Source organism: Toxotes jaculatrix, chromosome 6, assembly GCF_017976425.1.
Source record: "Toxotes jaculatrix isolate fToxJac2 chromosome 6, fToxJac2.pri, whole genome shotgun sequence".
Classification (NCBI taxonomy): domain Eukaryota; kingdom Metazoa; phylum Chordata; class Actinopteri; family Toxotidae; genus Toxotes; species Toxotes jaculatrix.
Genome location: NC_054399.1, coordinates 26,441,914 through 26,464,044, shown reverse-complemented (window position 1 = coordinate 26,464,044; position 22,131 = coordinate 26,441,914). Strand labels below are relative to the sequence as shown.

General features: G+C 44.0%; 2 pseudogenes; both read left to right on the top strand.

Moving 5' to 3' along the window:
* LOC121182855 overlaps positions 1-17,356 on the top strand; it is a 63,682-nt pseudogene extending 46,326 nt beyond the window's left edge.
* Positions 17,357-21,190: 3,834 nt separating this feature from the next.
* LOC121182854 overlaps positions 21,191-22,131 on the top strand; it is an 85,806-nt pseudogene continuing 84,865 nt past the window's right edge.

Sequence of the window (22,131 nt, the reverse complement as noted above, 5' to 3'; positions counted from 1 at the left end):
TTCCCCCATATAAGTCAGTTGGGAGAGTGAAAATTTGGGGTTTTAACCAGAGTCAGTTTTGACCGATCCTCAGCTGAGAAAGATAGAGACATGGGACCTTGTCCTACCCCCCCATTTGTGTGCACCCCGAGTCCAACGGTACCACCCTTGAGTCTCTAGGACTTAGGGTTCTGGAGTTATGAGCATTTGAAGTTCCCCCATATAAGTCAGTTGGGAGAGTGAAAATCTGCCTAAGTGTGAAAGGCCCAAAGTGTTCCCCCAGAAAGCGTTTAGGAACACATTTCAGAGCCCTAGGAGTGGTTTGGACCCCCCTTTTTGTGGTACTTTTTGTCAAGTTGAAGTTGGTGTTCACGGTTGTTAAGAGTGTACAGGGCTTGGAGTTTTGACCAGGGTCAGTTTTGACCGATCCTCAGCGGAGCAAGATAGAGACATGGGACCTTGTCCTACCCCCCCATTTGTGTGCACCCCGAGTCCAACGGTACCACCCTTGAGTCTCTAGGACTTAGGGTTCTAGAGTTATGAGCATTTGAAGTTCCCCCATATAAGTCAGTTGGGAGAGTGAAAATTTGGGGTTTTAACCAGAGTCAGTTTTGACCGATCCTCAGCGGAGCAAGATAGAGACATGGGACCTTGTCCTACCCCCCCATTTGTGTGCACCCCGAGTCCAACGGTACCACCCTTGAGTCTCTAGGACTTAGGGTTCTGGAGTTATGAGCATTTGAAGTTCCCCCATATAAGTCAGTTGGGAGAGTGAAAATTTGGGGTTTTAACCAGAGTCAGTTTTGACCGATCCTCAGCTGAGAAATATAGAGACATGGGACCTTGTCCTACCCCCCCCATTTGTGTGCACCCCGAGTCCAACGGTACCACCCTTGAGTCTCTAGGACTTAGGGTTCTGGAGTTATGAGCATTTGAAGTTCCCCCATATAAGTCAGTTGGGAGAGTGCAAATCTGCCTAAGTGTGAAAGGCCAAAAGTGTTCCCCCAGAAAGTGTTTAGGAAGACATTTCAGAGCCCTAGGAGTGGTTTGGACCCCCCTTTTTGTGGTACTTTTTGTCAAGTTGAAGTTTGTGTTCACGGTTGTTAAGAATGTACAGGGCTTGGAGTTTTGACCAGGGTCAGTTTTGACCGATCCTCAGCGGAGCAAGATAGAGACATGGGACCTTGTCCTACCCCCCCATTTGTGTGCACCCCGAGTCCAACGGTACCACCCTTGAGTCTCTAGGACTTAGGGTTCTGAAGTTATGAGCATTTGAAGTTCCCCCATATAAGTCAGTTGGGAGAGTGAAAATTTGGGGTTTTAACCAGAGTCAGTTTTGACCGATCCTCAACGGAGAAAGATAGAGACATGGGACCTTGTCCTACCCCCCCATTTGTGTGCACCCCGAGTCCAACGGTACCACCCTTGAGTCTCTAGGACTTAGGGTTCTGGAGTTATGAGCATTTGAAGTTCCCCCATATAAGTCAGTTGGGAGAGTGAAAATTTGGGGTTTTAACCAGAGTCAGTTTTGACCGATCCTCAGCTGAGAAAGATAGAGACATGGGACCTTGTCCTACCCCCCCATTTGTGTGCACCCCGAGTCCAACGGTACCACCCTTGAGTCTCTAGGACTTAGGGTTCTGGAGTTATGAGCATTTGAAGTTCCCCCATATAAGTCAGTTGGGAGAGTGAAAATCTGCCTAAGTGTGAAAGGCCCAAAGTGTTCCCCCAGAAAGCGTTTAGGAACACATTTCAGAGCCCTAGGAGTGGTTTGGACCCCCCTTTTTGTGGTACTTTTTGTCAAGTTGAAGTTTGTGTTCACGGTTGTTAAGAGTGTACAGGGCTTGGACTTTTGACCAGGGTCAGTTTTGACCGATCCTCAGCGGAGCAAGATAGAGACATGGGACCTCGTCCTACCCCCCCATTTGTGTGCACCCCGAGTCCAACGGTACCACCCCTGAGTCTCTAGGACTTAGGGTTCTGGAGTTATGAGCATTTGAAGTTCCCCCATATAAGTCAGTTGGGAGAGTGAAAATTTGGGGTTTTAACCAGAGTCAGTTTTGACCGATCCTCAGCTGAGAAAGATAGAGACATGGGACCTTGTCCTACCCCCCCATTTGTGTGCACCCCGAGTCCAACGGTACCACCCTTGAGTCTCTAGGACTTAGGGTTCTGGAGTTATGAGCATTTGAAGTTCCCCCATATAAGTCAGTTGGGAGAGTGAAAATTTGGGGTTTTAACCAGAGTCAGTTTTGACCGATCCTCAGCTGAGAAATATAGAGACATGGGACCTTGTCCTACCCCCCCATTTGTGTGCACCCCGAGTCCAACGGTACCACCCTTGAGTCTCTAGGACTTAGGGTTCTGGAGTTATGAGCATTTGAAGTTCCCCCATATAAGTGAGTTGGGAGATTTAAAATTTGGGATTTAACCAGGGTCAGTTTTGACTGATCCTCAGCGGAGAAAGATAGAGACATGGGACCTTGTCCTACCCCCCCATTTGTGTGCACCCCGAGTCCAACGGTACCACCCTTGAGTCTCTAGGACTTAGGGTTCTGGAGTTATGAGCATTTGAAGTTCCCCCATATAAGTGAGTTGGGAGAGTGAAAATTTGGGGTTTTAAACAGAGTCAGTTTTGACCGATCCTCAGCGGAGCAAGATACAGACATGGGACCTTGTCCTACCCCCCCATTTGTGTGCACCCCGAGTCCAACGGTACCACCCTTGAGTCTCTAGGACTTAGGGTTCTGGAGTTATGAGCATTTGAAGTTCCCCCATATAAGTCAGTTGGGAGAGTGAAAATTTGGGGTTTTAACCAGAGTCAGTTTTGACCGATCCTCAGCTGAGAAAGATAGAGACATGGGACCTTGTCCTACCCCCCCCATTTGTGTGCACCCCGAGTCCAACGGTACCACCCTTGAGTCTCTAGGACTTAGGGTTCTGGAGTTATGAGCATTTGAAGTTCCCCCATATAAGTCAGTTGGGAGAGTGAAAATCTGCCTAAGTGTGAAAGGCCAAAAGTGTTCCCCCAGAAAGTGTTTAGGAACACATTTCAGAGCCCTAGGAGTGGTTTGGACCCCCCTTTTTGTGGTACTTTTTGTCAAGTTGAAGTTGGTGTTCACGGTTGTTAAGAGTGTACAGGGCTTGGAGTTTTGACCAGGGTCAGTTTTGACCAGGGTCAGTTTTGACCGATCCTCAGCAGAGCAAGATAGAGACATGGGACCTTGTCCTACCCCCCCATTTGTGTGCACCCCGAGTCCAACGGTACCACCCTTGGGTCTCTAGGACTTAGGGTTCTGGAGTTATGAGCATTTGAAGTTCCCCCATATAAGTGAGTTGGGAGAGTGAAAATTTGGGATTTAACCAGGGTCAGTTTTGACCGATCCTCAGCGGAGCAAGATAGAGACATGGGACCTTGTCCTAGCCCCCATTTGTGTGCACCCCGAGTCCAACGGTACCACCCTTGAGTCTCTAGGACTTAGGGTTCTGGAGTTATGAGCATTTGAAGTTGCCCCATATAAGTGAGTTGGGAGAGTGAAAATTTGGGGTGTTAACCAGAGTCAGTTTTGACCGATCCTCAGCGGAGAAAGATAGAGACATGGGACCTTGTCCTACCCCCCCATTTGTGTGCACCCCGAGTCCAACGGTACCACCCTCGAGTCTCTAGGACGTAGGGTTCTGGAGTTATGAGCATTTGAAGTTCCCCCATATAAGTCAGTTGGGAGAGTGAAAATTTGGGGTTTTAACCAGAGTCAGTTTTGACCGATCCTCAATGGAGAAAGATAGAGACATGGGACCTTGTCCCCCCCCCCCCGTTTGTGTGCACCCCGAGTCCAACGGTACCACCCTTGAGTCTCTAGGACTTAGGGTTCTGGAGTTATGAGCATTTGAAGTTCCCCCATATAAGTGAGTTAGGAGAGTGAAAATCTGCCTAAGTGTGAAAGGCCCAAAGTGTTCCCCCAGAAAGTGTTTAGGAACACATTTCAGAGCCCTAGGAGTGGTTTGGACCCCCCTTTTTGTGGTACTTTTTGTCAAGTTGAAGTTTGTGTTCACGGTTGTTAAGAGTGTACAGGGCTTGGAGTTTTAACCAGGGTCAGCTTTGATCGATCCTCAGGGGAGAAAGATAGAGACATGGGACCTTGTCCTACCCCCCCATTTGTGTGTACCCCGACTCCAACGGTACCACCCTTGAGTCTCTAGGACTTAGGGTTCCGGAGTTATGAGCATTTGAATATCCCCCATATAAGTGAGTTGGGAGAGTGAAAATTTGCCTAAGGGTGAGAGGCCAAAAGTGTTCCTCCAGAAAGTGTTTAGGAGCACGTTTCAGAGCCTTAGGAGTGTTTTGGACCCCTCTTTTTGTGGTACTTTTTGTCAAGCTGAAGTTGCTGTTTAGGGTTGTAGTGAGTGTACATGGCTTGGTGTTTTAACCAGGGTCAGCTTTGACCGATCCTCAGGGGAGAAAAATAGAGACATGGGACCTTGTCCTACCCCCCCATTTGTGTGCACCCCGAGTCCAACGGTACAACCCTTGAGTCTCTAGGACTTAGGGTTCTGGAGTTATGACCATGTGAAGTTCTCCTATATAAGTGAGTTGGGAGAGTGAAAATTTGGGGTTTTAACCAGAGTCAGTTTTGACCGATCCTCAGCTGAGAAAGATAGAGACATGGGACCTTGTCCTACCCCCCCATTTGTGTGGACCCCGAGTCCAACGGTACCACTCTTGAGTCTCTAGGACTTAGGGTTCTGGAGTTATGAGCATTTGAAGTTCCCCCATATAAGTGAGTTGGGAGAGTGAAAATTTGGGATTTAACCAGGGTCAGTTTTGACCGATCTTCAGCGGAGCAAGATAGAGACATGGGACCTTGTCCTACCCCCCCATTTGTGTGCACCCCGAGTCCAACGGTACCACCCTTGAGTCTCTAGGACTTAGGGTTCTGGAGTTATGAGCATTTGAAGTTCCCCCCTATAAGTGAGTTGGGAGAGTGAAAATTTGGGGTTTTAACCAGAGTCAGTTTTGACCGATCCTCAGCTGAGAAAGATAGAGACATGGGACCTTGTCCTACCCCCCCATTTGTGTGCACCCCGAGTCCAACGGTACCACCCTTGAGTCTCTAGGACTTAGGGTTCTGGAGTTATGAGCATTTGAAGTTCCCCCATATAAGTCAGTTGGGAGAGTGGAAATTTGGGGTTTTAACCAGGGTTAGTTTTGACCGATCATTGGGACTGGGAACCTTGCGATAATTGCTCAGATTTTTATTGTTATTGATCCAAGCCTGAGGGGCTAAGAGCCGCACATGTGAAGCATGTAAAAATTATGGAAAAAATTATCATTTAAGTGAAAGACATGAAAAGATCGCTGTGAAAGAGACCTTTGGGTTCTTTGCATAACCACTCTTTGCTTGTGTGTAGCCAGGAAGAAGTGACAGTCATACATCCAGTAATTATTGTTTGAATGACTGTCAGCGTGTAGTGTCAGCCCTTTTAATAGGGGGAGGGGGTCTTTGCCCTTTCTGACACACTTGGGTGTGAGTTTGAATCCTCACCTACACTACCCAAAGAAATGTGGTAATGTAAATAACCCAGATAACACCAAGAAGCTTAAAACATAATTTAGGTAGTATATTGTTTCTCTTAAAACATATTTATATATTTGCTGTTGCAGATTACTTATACATAAATGTCATTTTTAAAAAATATTCTTTCCTATCATGCTGATCCGAGGGGGATTTAATGATCTCGCTGCATCATTTTTGTCTCATCTTGGATTGTCTTTGATAGAGCGCATTAAATTTCTCTCCTGTACAGGCCCTTCATATGTTCAGAGTGGAGGCTCCTCATGAGGCCTACAGACAGATCCATGTTGTGGAGGATTCAGATGACTTTAATCACCACTATTCATCATGTGGAAGAGAAAGGAAGGATCCACAGATCCGTGTCTCCATACTTCCCTCTTCAACGTTCCACACAGTCTCTTCATCCTTCTTCTACCAATGGATCAGGTCAAACACTGACACCAGCAGTATTTGGGGGAATGGTGGAGTCCCTATCTGTCTGTCTGTATAATTCACTACTCTAACAGCAGGAATGATGCATCTACAAAAGCTGCTTCCCAGTTAAAGCACCAGCTCCCCCAGTTGTAGCATGATTACCTTTTCTAGTTGTTACTTAAACTGTTATTTGAGTTGAAATAGATGTACTTGTTAATTTCAGACTCTTCCTTTGGTCTCGTAAAGCCTGTGTGGAAGCCCTTAACAACACTGTGATTTTGGTATGATTGGGGAGAAGGCACAGGTTCAGCATGGTAGATTTTCAGATGTCCAAAGGTCACAGCATTATGGGCCATATTCTTTGAAGGAGGCAGCTTCAGAAAGAGGCCACATCCTCTGCGCTCAGGTTTTTACGTGGCTCATATCAAGACCGGAGTGAACTATGTGGAATAATCATTATGTGTTTGTATTTAGATCTACCCACTGCAGAGGAGCTGATGAGGCCCATCCGCCCAGAGAGGGACCATATCAGAGGGTTCACCCTCCAGCCTATCTGGTTAGGACTAAATCTTTGAGTTATTCAAAATGGTCACATCACAAAACATTAGTTTGATCATTCACAGGTTGGTCCAGTTTTCACATAAAGTATCTCAGATTGGTGGATTTTCAGATTTGGGGACATTATGCACTCATGTCAAATCATCAGCAGTCTAATCTTGATAACTCAGTTGTCCACATAAATAGGGGCCCAGGGCCTTGCTCAGTCTGAAATTCAAATTCAAGATGTATCCAAGACTTTACAGTTTGAAGTCTGTGAATGAGATTTTTTTGGATATAATTTCAGTTTAAGATGAGTTAGAACCAGAAGCTGAAAACACTGGCTAAAGTTCAGTATTTAATTAGCAAGTGACATTAGCAGACTTTCAGGGCACATATTCTGTTTTTCTTCAGGGTGGCCTGCGGGACCTTTAGTATATCTCCTTCTTGCAAAAGCTCTTCCTTTGTAAAAGGAGTCTGACAAATGCACTTGTTGCCATCTCTAAACCCACAGGCAAAAGAAAAGGTCAACATCCTGTACAGACATATAGAAAGAATGTTTTCAGTGTTCAGAACTGGGGGCAAACTGTTTTGGGACTGTTGAGTGTAGTGCCTCAAAAAAACCCTTTCTTTCAGCTCCAAACCTGAATTTAGTTAAAAGAAAGTTACAACAGTAACACAAGTTTTACTTACAGTGCTGTGGAACTTTACCAAGAGAAAACATGCTGCTCCTTGGAAAGGACTTTCCCAGATGTGACAGAGTCACAAGTGAAGCAACCAGGAAAGACTGACCCTGTCGTGGGAATAAAGGGAGCCAAGGAACCGACTAGCCACCCATCCAGCTCCTCAGACCATCCCAACCATGACCTGACATGGAGCATCAGAGAGGAAGTGGACAGGCTGATGGAGGATCACTACAAGTCTTCTTCTTACATGTCGTCTGAGGCTGGCAACGTTAGGAAACAAATGGTGGGACAAAATTCACACTCTTCTCCGTTTCAGCAGATAACATTATGGAAACATAAAATTATATAAATATATATATTAGAAAATTAACCGTTACTTAGAATAGGCTAATTGTGTAGAGCATAAACAGTTCAAATTTATCTAATGTTAGAGTGACATTGGCTGAAAATAGGCTTAGATGCTGCTTAGATACATAGAAGCTGGACCAACACCAATATGTACCAATGAACTTTTTTTTTTTTGGAAGCAAGAAAACCTTTTTTTTCTGTAAAATATTTAATTACAGTATTGTTTAACCATGGTTTAATTACTAATAATAATAATTATGGACATTTTTCCCAGGCCTTCCGTAGCTCCACCATTTCTCACCCTTCTACATCTTCAGTGAAGAAGCCCACAGTGGCCCCTAGGAGAGGCAGAAAAATAGAGGGGAGAACAGCAGCAACTTCCAAGTCATCGGGGACCAGTAGAGCTGCTGCTACAGCCAAAACCCGTTCTCCACAGAGTCCGTCAAAAGCTGAGTCCGCGAAGAGCCAAGACAAAGATGACTACACAGGTTATTAGTGACCCTCACATGCAAATCATCAAGTTACCAAAACTGCTCTGATAATTCAAGATGAGGATTTGTCTTATACTGATGATACTGTTATATATTATACCATGATACAGATGCTATACAAAATATTCAACCCCTTTATTTCTTGCACATTTCATTGTTTAATGTTTTGTTCTTGTGCTTTAAAGCTATGCAAATTTTTTTTTATCCTATTTATGTTCAGTTGCCATTGAAGTTTGATTTTGATTTCTGAAGCCCTGCGTGCCTGCAGGAGCCAGTTGTGGAGCTTTGGAGTCAGTGTGTGTGTGTGTTTTTTTTTTTATGTAAAGGCACTGAATGACTTTTGTCTGATTATCTGAGGCAGATGTGAAGGTGAGCAGTGAGCTGGTGGCATCTGTTCAGTCCTTAGTGGCTGTCCTCCAGCAGCAGATAGACACCAGCAGTCACCAGGACACCAGACTGACACACAGTCCTCCGAAGAACAATGTAAGAAAATACTTAAAATATGAAATCCCTGCAAAAATATTGTCAGTGTGCAGATTTAAACTTAAAGTTTACATAATCAGGACAGTGTATACTCAGTATTCTCACCGCTTGGTGATCCATGCAGATGGTGTGGAGGATCACTGTTTCTGTTTTTCAGGGTGGGGACACAGTATTTAGAGTGTGACGAGGAGACAGTCTCATCAGAGTTTGCGAGACTGTCGTGATTCATGACAGACTAAAAGTAACCTGTATATATACATTTTAATATCTCTGTTTTTAAAGTGCAAATGCAAAGTAATCAAATGAATTAAATTCATCACTCAGCCCTAACTGTCAGTGTTTGCAGGTGAGATGCCAGCGAACGATCATGTGAACGTTGCTGCGCTACTGAATCCTTCTGAACGATTGCATCGTGTAACAGTATTATGTTACTTCATCTGATACTGGTGTTGATGTCTGACTTGCAGAGGGATGAGGGCAGCTCTTTGGTGGACGAGCTGAGAGTCCAGCTGGCTCAGAAGGAGAGGGAGATACAAATGATGAAAGGAGGAGCAGAGAAGCTCGACTCCCTCAGACAGCAGAACTACCTGCTGCAAAGCAAGGTGCGCAAACATTCACAACACACAAACTTTCAAAACAAAATATGAATCAGCTACTTGTTTGTTTTAAAAAATATTCCTTTGAAATTCATATTGTGTCACATATTGTGTGTTTACCACACTGTGTGATTTAGCGCAGGGGCAGTTGGCTGTAGACTATTTTATTTGCTGTAAGTTGGACTATGAATTATCAACATTCAGAACACCTCATTCTCAGGTTTAGCTGTAGCAGGACCCTCAAGGGTGAATATCCAACAGTGAATGGTTGTAGTGCTGTTGCCACTTTTTCACAATATTTGTCAGCGTTTAAAAGCACAACCACCTGTGAGACTCTCAGTCAAGTATTTTGCCCACTTTATCGAATAGAATTTTAAATGGATAAAACTGCCATTTCTGCCCTTATCTTGAGGGAATGATGAATGTCCTTGAAGAATATCTGTTCCAGAGTGGATGTGACCTGAGACTGGACGTGACTTATGACTCCAGCATAGTAGTGACCCAAAGCATGCAGCCAAGGCAAAGCTGGAGTTACTGTAGAAGCTGAAAGAGCAACAGATGGTTGAGACTGGAGTTAGGCTCAGGGTGATGTTTTGTGTGATCACTTTAGTGTGGGTGTTACAGACTTTGGTTTGAAAAACACACCTGACAGGACATAACAGCTCAACAAAGCTCATAAAAAATGCAGGGTTAAGGATTGAGAAACAAGGAAAGGAACGTAAACAAGGTTATAACTAAAGCCCTGATAGTATATGTATATGATAGTAGCTTTGCATCTATTTTCAGCTGTGTTTTGCAGGCACACTGTGCTTCTACTGCTTGTTGAAAGACAGATTTGCAGATGGTCAGTGCTGAAGAACTCTGAATCAGATACAACAGAAGTGGCCGGTCATGCCTTGTAGTAGCAGTGGTACATCAATATGTAGTAAATAAGCTGTGTTGTTGGTTTTTTCTTTTTTTGACTCCTCAGCTACGAAGTGCAGAAAGAACCAGTCAGAGGAGGAGATGGGCCGAGGCCACAGACCCTGCAACAGAGTAAAAACTCCAACAGATAGATAAAGAAATGAAAGAGCAGGAGGCGCTCATAAAAGGTTGCCAGCAGGTTTGTCTCCCTGAACTCTCTTACTTTGACTGTCCTCAGTGCTCATGTCTGTCCTTAGAGGACTAGTGTAGGATTTAGAGGGATCTACTGGCAGAAATAGAACATAATACTAATATTGGGGTAATAACTTAAAACTATGATTGCAGAACAACCTTGTGACTGAAAGTCTTTTATGAAGCTTCCCACTCTAATTCTCAGCACGGATCAGGGCGACTCCTGTGCGTGTGACGTCGCTGTTTTACAACAAAGTCAAAATGATGGTATTTTTTAAACAAGTGTTTAACAGTGGTGAAATTCAAATAGCTGAAAATTGTTTTTGTAGTGTAGGTTATTCAGGCAAATAACTTTCTGGGGTTGTATACAGCATTGTGCAAAAACAATTTTAGACATTTAGATTCTTATCCATCATGAAATACCATTAGTGAGGTGTATGATCAGCAACAAGAACACGGAGTCCTGCAGCAGATGATATGGCCCCCACATCACTGAGTCAGTCTGGGATTATATGAAAAGACAGAAGCAACAGAGAAATTAAAAATTTTCTGTAGCGTACCACTGAGTAACATGCCTCTCCCCCCAAAGTGATGGTAGCCAGATGGTGGCCTGACACTCATCATGTTACTATCACATGACTAGATCTCGAGCATTGTCACACACTGAAAGTAAGATTAATGAGACAGTGCTGAGTTTGTGATCACTAAGGAGCTTCCATCATCACAGTAATCAAAGAGTGGTGCGAGTAAAGTAAAAAGCATCCTGATAATCCGAAGCCCGGCAGAACAGGACACAGCTTTGAAGCACCACATACATTTTTTGTTTTCTTCTTGTGTTTTTTTTAATGTTTGCACTGTTACACCACAGTAAAACTAAGGTACTTTACAGGAGAATGAGAAGCTGTACTTGCAGTTGAAGGCTCAGCAGGCAAAGAGTAAAGCCAACGAGGAGGCCATGTTTAAGGAAAACCAGAGGCTGCTGAGTGAGCTGGATTTCACAAGGTGGGTTCAGGGTACATTATTGTTTGTACGTGTCTACAAAATAAAAATTTCCATTCAAAATGAACACTGGCCCAATTAGGAAACTTTACACATGGTTTTTAAATGTTTTTATGGTTTTTGTTTATCAGGGAGCAGCTGCGTAAAACCCCAAGGCCTGTGGGAAATATCTGTTTGATGGATCACACTCAACGCATTGCAGACTTGTTAGCTCAAGTACATACATTTCAGGTAAATCCCACTATCACTGAATTACTGTTTGAATGGCAATCTGTTTCAGCCCCATCACTTATCTCTTATAAAAATATGTGTCTGTGTGCAGAGGAATGAGGCTAGGCTGTCTGAGGACATTCACAGACTGAAACAGGAGAAGCAGGCTCTGGAGGTAGACCTGCAGCTGATGAAGAAAGAGAGAGACCTGGCTAAAGCCAAGGCCATCTCCACTTCAGGTAAGACTGGATACAAGACAGGGCTAGAGGTGGAATGACCACAGAAAACTTGGATGTTAAAAGATTAGAAGCAGATCCCAGTTTTTATAAGACCCTTTTTTTTTTACTGTATGTGCATAAGTGATCTTTGTACAACGTGTATCCATCCTAAATGTGCCAGGTGATAAGACCTTTGAGATACGTGTATTGGAGGACAAGCACCGAGAGGAAGTGTCGGCCTTGAAGAAGAAGCTGCAGTGGTTTGCTGAGAACCAGGAGCTGCTGGACAGAGACGCTGGCAGACTGAAGGCTGCCAGCAGAGATAAACCAGCTCAAAGAGCAGGTGAGGCTGAGCAGTCACATGATGTTTATATACTAATTCTCATTTCATTTACCTTCAGGATAAGGTATACAAAGTCTTCATTTCACTGGGTTATCACGTCAGTTCATAGTGTTTATGTGTAGGGTTGGAAAAAAGAATACAGAGGCTTCAGGAAGTAACTTTTTGAACACTTTATTTTGTTGTAGATTGAACTGTACATGAATAAAACTTCCGTTTTTGCCCATCAGTAGACACTCAGTAACCCATAGTGAAAACGTGCTTTTAGAAATTTTGAGAACATGGTCAGGTGCATCCTCTTTGCTTTCATTATCCCCAGGATGAGTCTAGGACTCAGTTGGAGTCCCTGAATGGAACTGATTGAACATACTGAAGTACTTCAGTTATGATTCATTATTTTTTTCAAATAGCTGTATGACAATTGTTAGAAAGCTTCAGCACCCCCCCGTGTGCGATCACGTGATGCGACGTTGACGTCATCGCGCGACGTTTCTGTTCTGCCGCGACAAGGACGCGCATAATCCGAGGACAGTGTACTTCGATAGTTAATAGTCAGTCTATAACGCACATAATCCTGATAGTACCTGCAGTTCCAGCCGCTGATGTTTCCAGTTTCAAGTCGCTGATGAAACGTGAGTGTTGCTGTGTCGTATTGTTAAGTTTGTTTACTTATTACCGAGTCGCTATGCTAGTTAGCACTGTGTATTTTTCCGCCGCACGTCGCGGCGTCGTAAGGCTGCATGAAGTTCACTCGTGTATTTACATGTCGGTTCATTTCTATGTGAACAGTAAAGTCATGTGGCGTTATATTGAAAGAGGGAAATGAGAGGAGGTTGTATGTTTGATGTAGAACTTTATTTGAGCCCATGTTAAGTTGTTTATATTTTTTGTGTGCTCCTTAGTTGCATTTAATGAGGCGGTATAATGTGTGTGTGTGTCGATGAATTAGCTGAATGCTGTTTTATTGCTTATTTTAGACTACTGTGATGCTGTGAACATCAAAGAGCAATAAATACAACTGGAGCACTGTTCCAAATCCTGTACTTCTTTACCTGTGTCCTGACCGACACAACATCTTGTCTGCTGTTGAACATTTGAGTAATCAGCGTACCAGCTTCCTACCTAACAACAATGTAACAGGTAAAAGGGGTTTCTCGTAGTGAGAATCACCACCTGAATCTGCAGCTCCCTCCTGCTTTATGGAGCTTTATGGTGAGTGTCAGTTCATTGTTTAACTGTCTGACCCACAACTCTACTGTTCTGATTCAGTCTCACCGTTCTCGGGCAGCTGTTTTCAGCAGAAGCTGTAAAAAAAACCCACTGTCCCAACACCTGCTCAGCATCAAACAGATACATTAGAGGCTGAGTTATTGTATCGGTTAAGATTTGCCTTTGGTACCTTAAACCATCTCCCAGAAGGTAAAGGCTCATAGAGTGATTGCAGTGACTGGTGTTCTTTCCTCTCTATAATCTTCACTGCAGTTTGTACAAGACGTAATGTTTGGTGGAATTAACAGCACCATCAGTGCTCCTCCTCTGCTTGGATGCAAACTGCCTGGGATCCAACACTGGATTAATCTGAGCTCCAAGCAGGGAAACAGTGTATTTTTTAGGTTTGTTTGTTTGTTTTTTTCCAGAGTGCTGGGACAGTGTGTGTGGGTCCAGTGCCTGCTGAACACAAATGCATTTTGTAGTGTTTTGTCATCACCAGCTGTAAAAGGAGCAGAAACCTTGTGCTATCAGCTATAATGTGGAGCTGAAAGACAGTTTACACTTTCTCAGTCTAACCTTGTGTGCTGAGTTGGAGATAACAGGTCGTCCTTATTTCAGGTGGAAAAACTGAAAATGGAGGTGGGCAAAAGAAGCAGCGAGCAGCTCCGAAAGACAAAAGAGAAATCGGTGGAAACAAAGAAGATGCAGGACCTGGAGAGACAGGTTTCTCACAACAAACAAACAAACAAGCCCCTCCCCCCCTCACAGGTTTATGTCTCTTCATAGTTTAAAGAGTCTTTCTCTCTTTACCAGGTGAAGGAGCTGGAGAAGATACTAAGACACAGAAACCCAAACTTCCTGCCTGCTCTTATCTACGCCGCAGCTAGTGCTGGAGGCAAGGAGCACGCCGACGCTGCTAAGACGTCTCCGCCCGGCCGCATCACCACTCTGCTGGAGCGGAGGATTCAGCGTCTGGAAGCGGAGCTGGAGAACCGTGATGAAAAGGCCAAACACAGTCTGAGGGCCATGGAACAACGGTTCCACAGAGTGAAGGTACATTTTGTCACAAGGTGGGTTTTGTCAACATTGTAATATCTGAGCTGTGTGGTAGTAACTTGCCAGTGTTTACTCAACAATTAAAATATTTTAGTGTTATCAAAGCAGCATTTTGTTACACTTATATCTACAGCACAATAGAGTGGGCAAAAGGCGAGGAGGTTTGAAATGAGATAAAATTAATAACACAAAAATGAAAAATAAAGTCCATGAGATTCTTCCAGTAACTGGATGTGCCTTTGTGTTGCTTTGTGTAGCTGCACTACGAGCAGCAGATCTCAGAGCTGGAGCAGCAGCTGGAGCAGAAACAGCAGGTTGAAGCAGCAAACTCAGCACCTGAGACAAAGCCGTGGATGTCACAGGTTCAAACTCTGGAGGAGGAGCTACAGCGGGCGAAGGAAACCCACCAAGAGAAAGAAAAAGCCCTTCACAGCCAGGTTGAGTCTCTTCAGCAGCAGCTCGTAAACAAGGTAGGTTAATAAAAACTGTTACAGTAGCTCTAGCACGCTGTTACAGGCTGGTCTGTGGTGTGACAATGAAGGGTTTGTTAAACACAACCTTTAGAGAGAAAAGGTTGAGAGAAATATGACTATAAATATTCTTTTTTCTGACTTGAATCGGATTAAGCAAAAGCCAAATCTTACCTGCCCGTGCAACCTGATTGTAAACCCCTCCCCCTGCAGGTCCAGCCGAGTCCAAGCCGACACCAGCGTCAAACCGAGGCAGCGTTTGGAGTTCGGATAGAGCGGTTGAACCACGAGCTTGCTGCCAAAACGCGAACCATTCGGGAGCTGAGCCGCACCGTGGAGAGGCTGCAGAAGGAGAGGAGGAGCATGCTGTCCATCCCCAACTCACGAGCAGAAACCCATTCTACAGAGACCAAACGGCAGCCAGGCCCAACAAAGACGCCCTGCTCTGCTACTGCGAGAGAGACATGTGGAGTGGAGGAAACTTTCCCAGCTGCTCAGTATGAGAAGAACCAACCCACTGTCTTTGCAGGTGTGGACATTTTGTTATGGTCAGCTTTTACATGCTTCGATGGATACTGTGCCCTGACATTAAAAAGGAAAGGCAGAATGACTAAACAGCTGAATGAGATATAAGATATTTGGATATTTCATTTTAATGTTGTGTCCCTTTGACAGGGAGTCACATCTCTGAGGTTCTGCAGGAGAGCGAGGCTCTGAGGCAGCGCCTGGAGCTGCTGCAGCTGCAGAGTGAGCAGGAGAAGGAGGCGTTAAAGGCTGAGGCTGCGCAAGCCAAGGAGGAGCTCTGCAGGTATGAGCTTCTGTGCAAACACGTAGATGTTTTTCCTGCAGAGCATCAGTGTGAGTGGACATCAGGATATAATGTGGTCTTTTAGGCTGAAGGAGCAATCTGCAGAGCAGCTGTCCTCTATGAAGGCCGAGCACCTCAGGGAGTTAGACCAGCTGCGTATCACCCACGCCCTGGAGCACTCGTCCTCAAAGGTTGCTGAACAGGCCAATCAGCTCAACACTCAGGAGGTACAGCAGAGGATCACTAACCAACCAGGCTCATTTCCACATCAGGAAATCCTGAACATGTTTCTGTTGCTTTAAACTTTACATGTACCTGCAGATAATGATGAGACATTTGCAAGACCAACTAAAAGAGCTGCAGGGAACTAAAGAGGCACTGGCAATATCCAGGACCCGAGAGAACGCTTTGCAGAAGCAGGTGAGCAGGAGGTGGAGAGTTGGGGATGGTTCACACAAAAAAACATGTTCTAGCGAAATAAAATCTGTAGACTCCAAGCACCAGATACACATCAGAATGCGCTTATGAAATGACAACACTATGTGCAACATATTTAAATGAAAGTAAAGTAAGAAAAAGAAAATGTGAGGGAATGGGGGAGTTTGAGTGTATTAGCAGCATATTTTAGCAGCTGTAGCACCAGCTGGGAATATTCTTTTCTACAGAGGTCTAAAGTAGAAAGATCGTTCAGAATCAATATTTCCAAACATTTGCTATTTTGGTTTATAGTCTGTAACTCAAAGCTGCAATGTGTTTCCACACCTCTTCACACTTGGACTCAGTGCATTTGCAGATATGGGTGTTCCTGAGGTTTTCAATTCAATTCAATTTTATTTATATAGCTCCTTCCACAATCAAAATTGTCTCAAAGCTCTTTACAGAGACCCAGAGTCTGACCTCAGAGCAAGTACTTAAGGCGACAGTGGCAAGAAAAAACTCCCTGAAGATAGGACAGCTAGGAATGGAGGAGAGGAGGAGAAATGGCAATGGACAATGTTAGAGGGTCAGCATTTAGATTACAGTTAGTGGATAATGTGTGCTCTGTCTCTATTTCAAAATAAGTGTGTATCTGTTGCACTGAATTATCATGTTTCATTAGATCCAAGAGGGAAAAGTTAATTATTTTGGTTTGTATTTTTTTTTCTTATCATTTTAACATGAAGTCACTGTTTCCACCTTGTGTATAGCTGACCAGACTGCTGAAAGAGCTGAAGGAAGCTAAAGAAGCTCAGAGCCCTGAGGTGAAACTCCTTTGTGGCCTGGAGAGGAAGATCCTCAACATGGAGCTCAGACACCAGCACAGAGAGAAGGAGCTGAAGCAGGTACCCAGGCCACACACCTTTACCTTTACCCTGTAATTGCTTGCTGCTTTATGAAAAGTCATTTTTTAGGTGCTTTTTGGGGCCGTTTTGGAGCTTTTTCTCTACAGAAACTCAACAAGCTATGACACAGAGCTTCCCATAACCTGCCTGGTTTTTCACAGTGTTTTACAAACATGCTGCCATACATTTGCTTATCAAATGAAAATTAAATCCACCAATTTGCTCATCGCTTGCTCCTGGAAATGTCACATGGTGTTGAAAGTACCAAGCCTACTCCCCACCATCTTACCTCAGTAACTGTGCCTGCAGGTGATTAGTGGGTCATGGCAGGTGCTGGAGGCTAATCAGCAGTCAGAGGTGGAGCACTGGAAGCATCTGGCTCAGGAAAAGAGCAGAGAGCTGGAGGCTTTCCGTGTGGAGCTCGATTCCATCCTGGACATCGTGAGACACCTTCAAAGACAAGGAGTGGTGCTTCCCACTCCTGACCCCCCACCCCCATCACAGCCCTCCCTCAGTTAGATCTGACTCGTAGAAGCCAGTGAAAACTTGTGCACTCTAGCTAAAGACAACAAAAGCAATACTCAGTGTCTCAGCCTGAGACTTGGTTCAGGTGAAAGGACTCTCCTTTGACAGGCAGTGTCAATGGACATTTCTTTCTGTTCCAGACCAGTTGCAGACTCAACATTAGCAATAATTCATGTTTACATAACAAACAGACATAAGGCTACAAGCTGCAGAAACATTTGAAGCTGTGGCTCCGTAAGGAAAAAAAACCATTTGTTTTAATACATATACAAAAGCTACTTTTTTATTTAAATTATTGAAACTTAACTTAACTTAAGGTGTAGTGAAAATAAAGGGTTTTTTTTTTTCAAGTGTCGTCTAACTATGATTTATTGTATTCAGTTAATCTCAGAACCTCAGTCCTGACAGTGTAAACTGTTTAAGCAGTTTAATCCCCAGATTCCCCTTAATCTTAACGCAGAGGATTTATAACATCAGTGCAGTGATTTAGGACACAGGGAACATTTATTAAACAACTGCATCTTTCTTTAAGGTGCTTAACAGTTGCGCCTGTTACTGCTGCAGCAGAGGACATATGTCTGGCATGGGACATGCCTTCTGGGTCTGTTCCCTTTGAGGTTTTCTGGGCACATCCATTCAGTAGGTGACCCCATGGTTAGAACCAGAATCGACAGAAAAAACTACACCTCTGTCCTGGGAATGTCTCGGGTTCCTCCAGGAGGAACTGGTGAGACTAAAAGCTCAGGGGTCACAACGATTATCAGGAATTTATTAGGAAATTCCTCCATGGGGGACAGTGTCAGTCAGTCAAAACAAGCTCCTTTATCAGGAACCAGTTTGATACCCAATCTATTTCCTAAAACTATAAAAAGTAACCTATAAGTCATTTAAAATTCTTTGATCCCAGTGAACTAAACGTCTTCTTTTCCTGTGTTTAGTCACAAAGTGGTTCAGCATATTATCCATGTTAAGTTGGAATCAAACCAATGGTGTCTGCTAAGTTATCCCATCTGATGAGCAGCTGCTCTCAGCTCTCCAACTCTATGTGAAATCATTGTGGTTATTGGTGTTTCCTGCCACTCTCGTCCCGCCCATCTAGAATGATTGGCAGCTCTGGCTCTCCCAGCAGCAGGTCACCCTCTCCTACCGTTGAGCTCTGCTCAGAGCTCACACAGTTAGGGATGCTGAAGTGGGCCAGCAGGATCGCTTCTTTCTCCCTCCTGTTAGCTGCCACTTCCAGCTCCTGGAGGAGCAAACCGTCCCCCACCTCCAGGCTGCTGCTGGGCCTCCTGTTGGAGCCTCCTGATGCTCCTCCACCCACACCACCAGCTGACATCCACAGGGGTCTGGAGCTAACCTGACCCTCCTTGGTAATATAACACTGGAAGAGAGAGCAGGATGGGTCCAGATCTCTAGGCCGGGGAGGAGGGGCTCCACTGTTGAAGTTGGTGTCTGTGTATCCAATCACATGCAGGTGCTTCTCACATGGCTGTCCACTGCTGCACACATGGAAAGGAGAAGATACAAAGAGAGACAGAATGCAGTGTATGTTAATTTTATGATTCATTTGAACAGTACACCAATGGCCATTAGCTTCTGAAAACCAGAGCTGTAACTGATCTTTTGACCTACTGACTGTGGCAGCTCACTCTCAGTGTGCTGTCATTTTAAACAGTGTCCAGGCAAAACATATTGGAGTATGTTCCTCTGACATTAAAGGACAGATACACATTTTTTTTGAGTCTGTCTAAAACAATGTAGCTGTACTTCTGTCAGTTAAAAAATAAGGTCAGGAAAAATGGAACCAGCATGGTTTAAAACAAACAAGCTGTTATTTAACATGAAAAAGTTATGTCAGTCAAAGGTCACAGTCAAGTTGATATAGGCTGTTGAGGAGCAAGTTAATTTTACAATTCCTTGGGTTACTCCTGTTACAGCTCTTGTTGTCACAGGACTCCTTGTATTTCCACTAGACATTACTCTTCATATTCAAAATCCCACTGTAACTACAAAAATAACTAAATAGGGGGGCGGTAGTTACACTCGCAGCAGCAGTAGCACATGAACAGGAGAGCAGGAGGGGCAGAGAGAGAGCTAGGGGCTACAAGAAAAGACAACATCGACGCATTAGAAAGGTATAGTTAAATGAGTGACACCAAGGAAAGAAACAAAATCTGGAACCATTTCAGTTATACTGATAATACAAGGGTAGAGTGTAGTGTCTGCAAGAAAAGAATTTCATATAGAGCCGGCTCCACAAACAACCTGCACAGGCACCTGAGAATTGTTTGTTTAAAAGAAAAAAGCTGAAAGTTTAATATTGTTAAAATTTGAATTTTAAATATTTTTTTGTATTTTTTATTATTTATTTTTTATGTGGAGTAAATGAAGATTATTTATATATAAATAAAAAATACATTAGTAATTAATTCTTTACATATTTTTACATTATTATTGATAGTAAATTAAATAGTATGGCCTCAAAATGGGCAAAAAAAAAAAAAGGTCATAGTATAGTAAGGCTTCAAAATGGGCCAAAAAACGGTCATAGTATAGTATGGCCTCAAAATGTCATAAAAATGGTCATAGTATAGTAAGGCCTCAAAATGTCATAAAAATGGGAGTTGTTTCGACCCCCCTTTTTGTGGTACTTTTTGTGTAGCTGAAGTTGGTGTTTACGGTTGTTAAGAGTGTACAGGGCTTGGAGTTTTAACCAGGTTCAGTTTTGACCGATCCTCAGGCGAGCAAGATAGAGACATGGGACCTACCCCCCCATTTGTGTGTACCCCGAGGGTTAAATGGTTCATTCTTTTTTTGGTTTGTTTGAGTTACTAGTGCAGAGAGTGCTTTTGCTGCTGGTGCCACTGGTGTTGCTGAGTGGTGTCCTGTGAGGCTGGGTCCAAAAGGGGCTGCCCATAGAAGTGCAGCCATTATATGGAGGGAGCGGCCATATTGGGCTGGACCAAGTGGATGCCACATCATGGGGGGAAATTAGGGATTTAGTTTGTATAGTTGATTATTTCTTTAGACTGTTAGTTGTTGATTTGGATTGTTTAGTTAGTAGTTAAAGATATTCATTACTGACAGGCTGATTGTCTGGTTTTGTTTATTGTTGTCATGTTTGTTGTTTGTAAATCCCCCTTTTTGTTAGGATAATGGCCTTATCAACCATTATACATGTGTCCTTTGTTTTTCAGTGTGTAGGTCTGTTTGTCTTCTGTTTGTCAGTTGGTCTGTTCAGTTACTTGACTTTGTATTTCTTTCAGTATAGTTCTGTTAGGTTGAACTCTTTTAGGGATCCAAGTTTGTTATATTTTGGTTAAAATATTTCTTTGCATCTTTTTTGGGGTAAATAAAACCCTCTTTTTGAAGAAATTCATCTGTGGTCCTCGTGCTTGCCAGCTTGGTCCCTTACATTTGGTGGCAGCGATGGGATCAGCCAGTTGAGGACACAGGCATTTTTTTTACTTTTTTGTCTTCCCCTCCATTTTGTGAAGGCATGCACCGGGGAGGAAGAGTTGCAGGAGGCCCGGGAGATGGAACGAAAGGAGGAAGTTACACGGCAGGAGCAACGGTATGAAGCACTTCAAAATCGGTTCAGACTTTTACACACCCTTTGGAGACTCCTGATTCAGGTAACGATTTCCAGCAGGCCCAAGCTGCAGGCTGCACCCAGACTAGAAAAATTAACAGAAAATGATGATGTTGAACACTTTCTCATTGCATTTGAAAGGATTGCAGCAGCATGTCAGTGGCCAAGATCTGACTGGGTTTTCCGACTCATTCCACTCCTGACTGGCAAACCCAGAGGAGCTTATGTTAATATGGATGTGGATGATTCCCTTGAGGTTCCCATATGATGAGGTCAAAGCTGCTATTTCGAAAAAATATGATATTAACCTTGAGACCTACAAGCAGAGGTTCCGCTCTCTAGATGTCAGACCTGATGAGAGCCCCAAGGAGTTGTATGTGAGGCTGAAAGAGCTGTACGGGAAGCGGACCCAACCGCAAGGTAAAACTGTCCAAGAAATTGGTGAAATAATCATTATGGAACAGTACTTGAGAATGTTGTCTCCTGAACTCCAGGTTTGGGTAAAAGAGCATGGTCCAAAGTCAGCGGCTGAAGCTGCCACTCTAGCTGATGTGTTTGTGGCTGCTCGGAAAAAGAATCAGCCATGGAGTAACCATACCTGGAAGGCGGGGAAGGATAGCCGTAAGCCTGCACCCCCTCAACACCACCAGAGGTCATCAGCAGGCGTGGGTAAGCCTCCGGTAAGGAGAACCAACAGGTGCTATTGATTGAAGGGCTTCTAGCCAAACACCCATTTGTTATCTGTGTGGACAGGAAGGCCATATTAAACCAATGTGCCCAAAGAATCCAGCTAAGCTCACTCAAATGTGTTTTGTACCACGACAAAGTGTTGACATTAAGCCTCAGGGTAACCAATCCATGAAAACGACTGATGTAAAGATAAATGGAGAAAACCTCAGAGCCCTGATTGATACAGGCAGTACTCAGACTCTTGTATACAGAAAATATGTGTCAGCTAATACCATCTGCACTCTTGAGACAATCCCCATTTCCTGTGTACATGGTGATGAGAAGTCTTATCCCACGGCAGATGTTTATGTGGAAGTGCAAGGACAGAGCTATCTGCTAAATGTGGGAGTTACAGATAACTTGCCTTTTCCAGTGGTTTTGGGGGATGACCTGCCGGTGCTTTTTGATTTGTTGAATCCTGTGCAAAGCTGTAATGTTGCAGTCACCA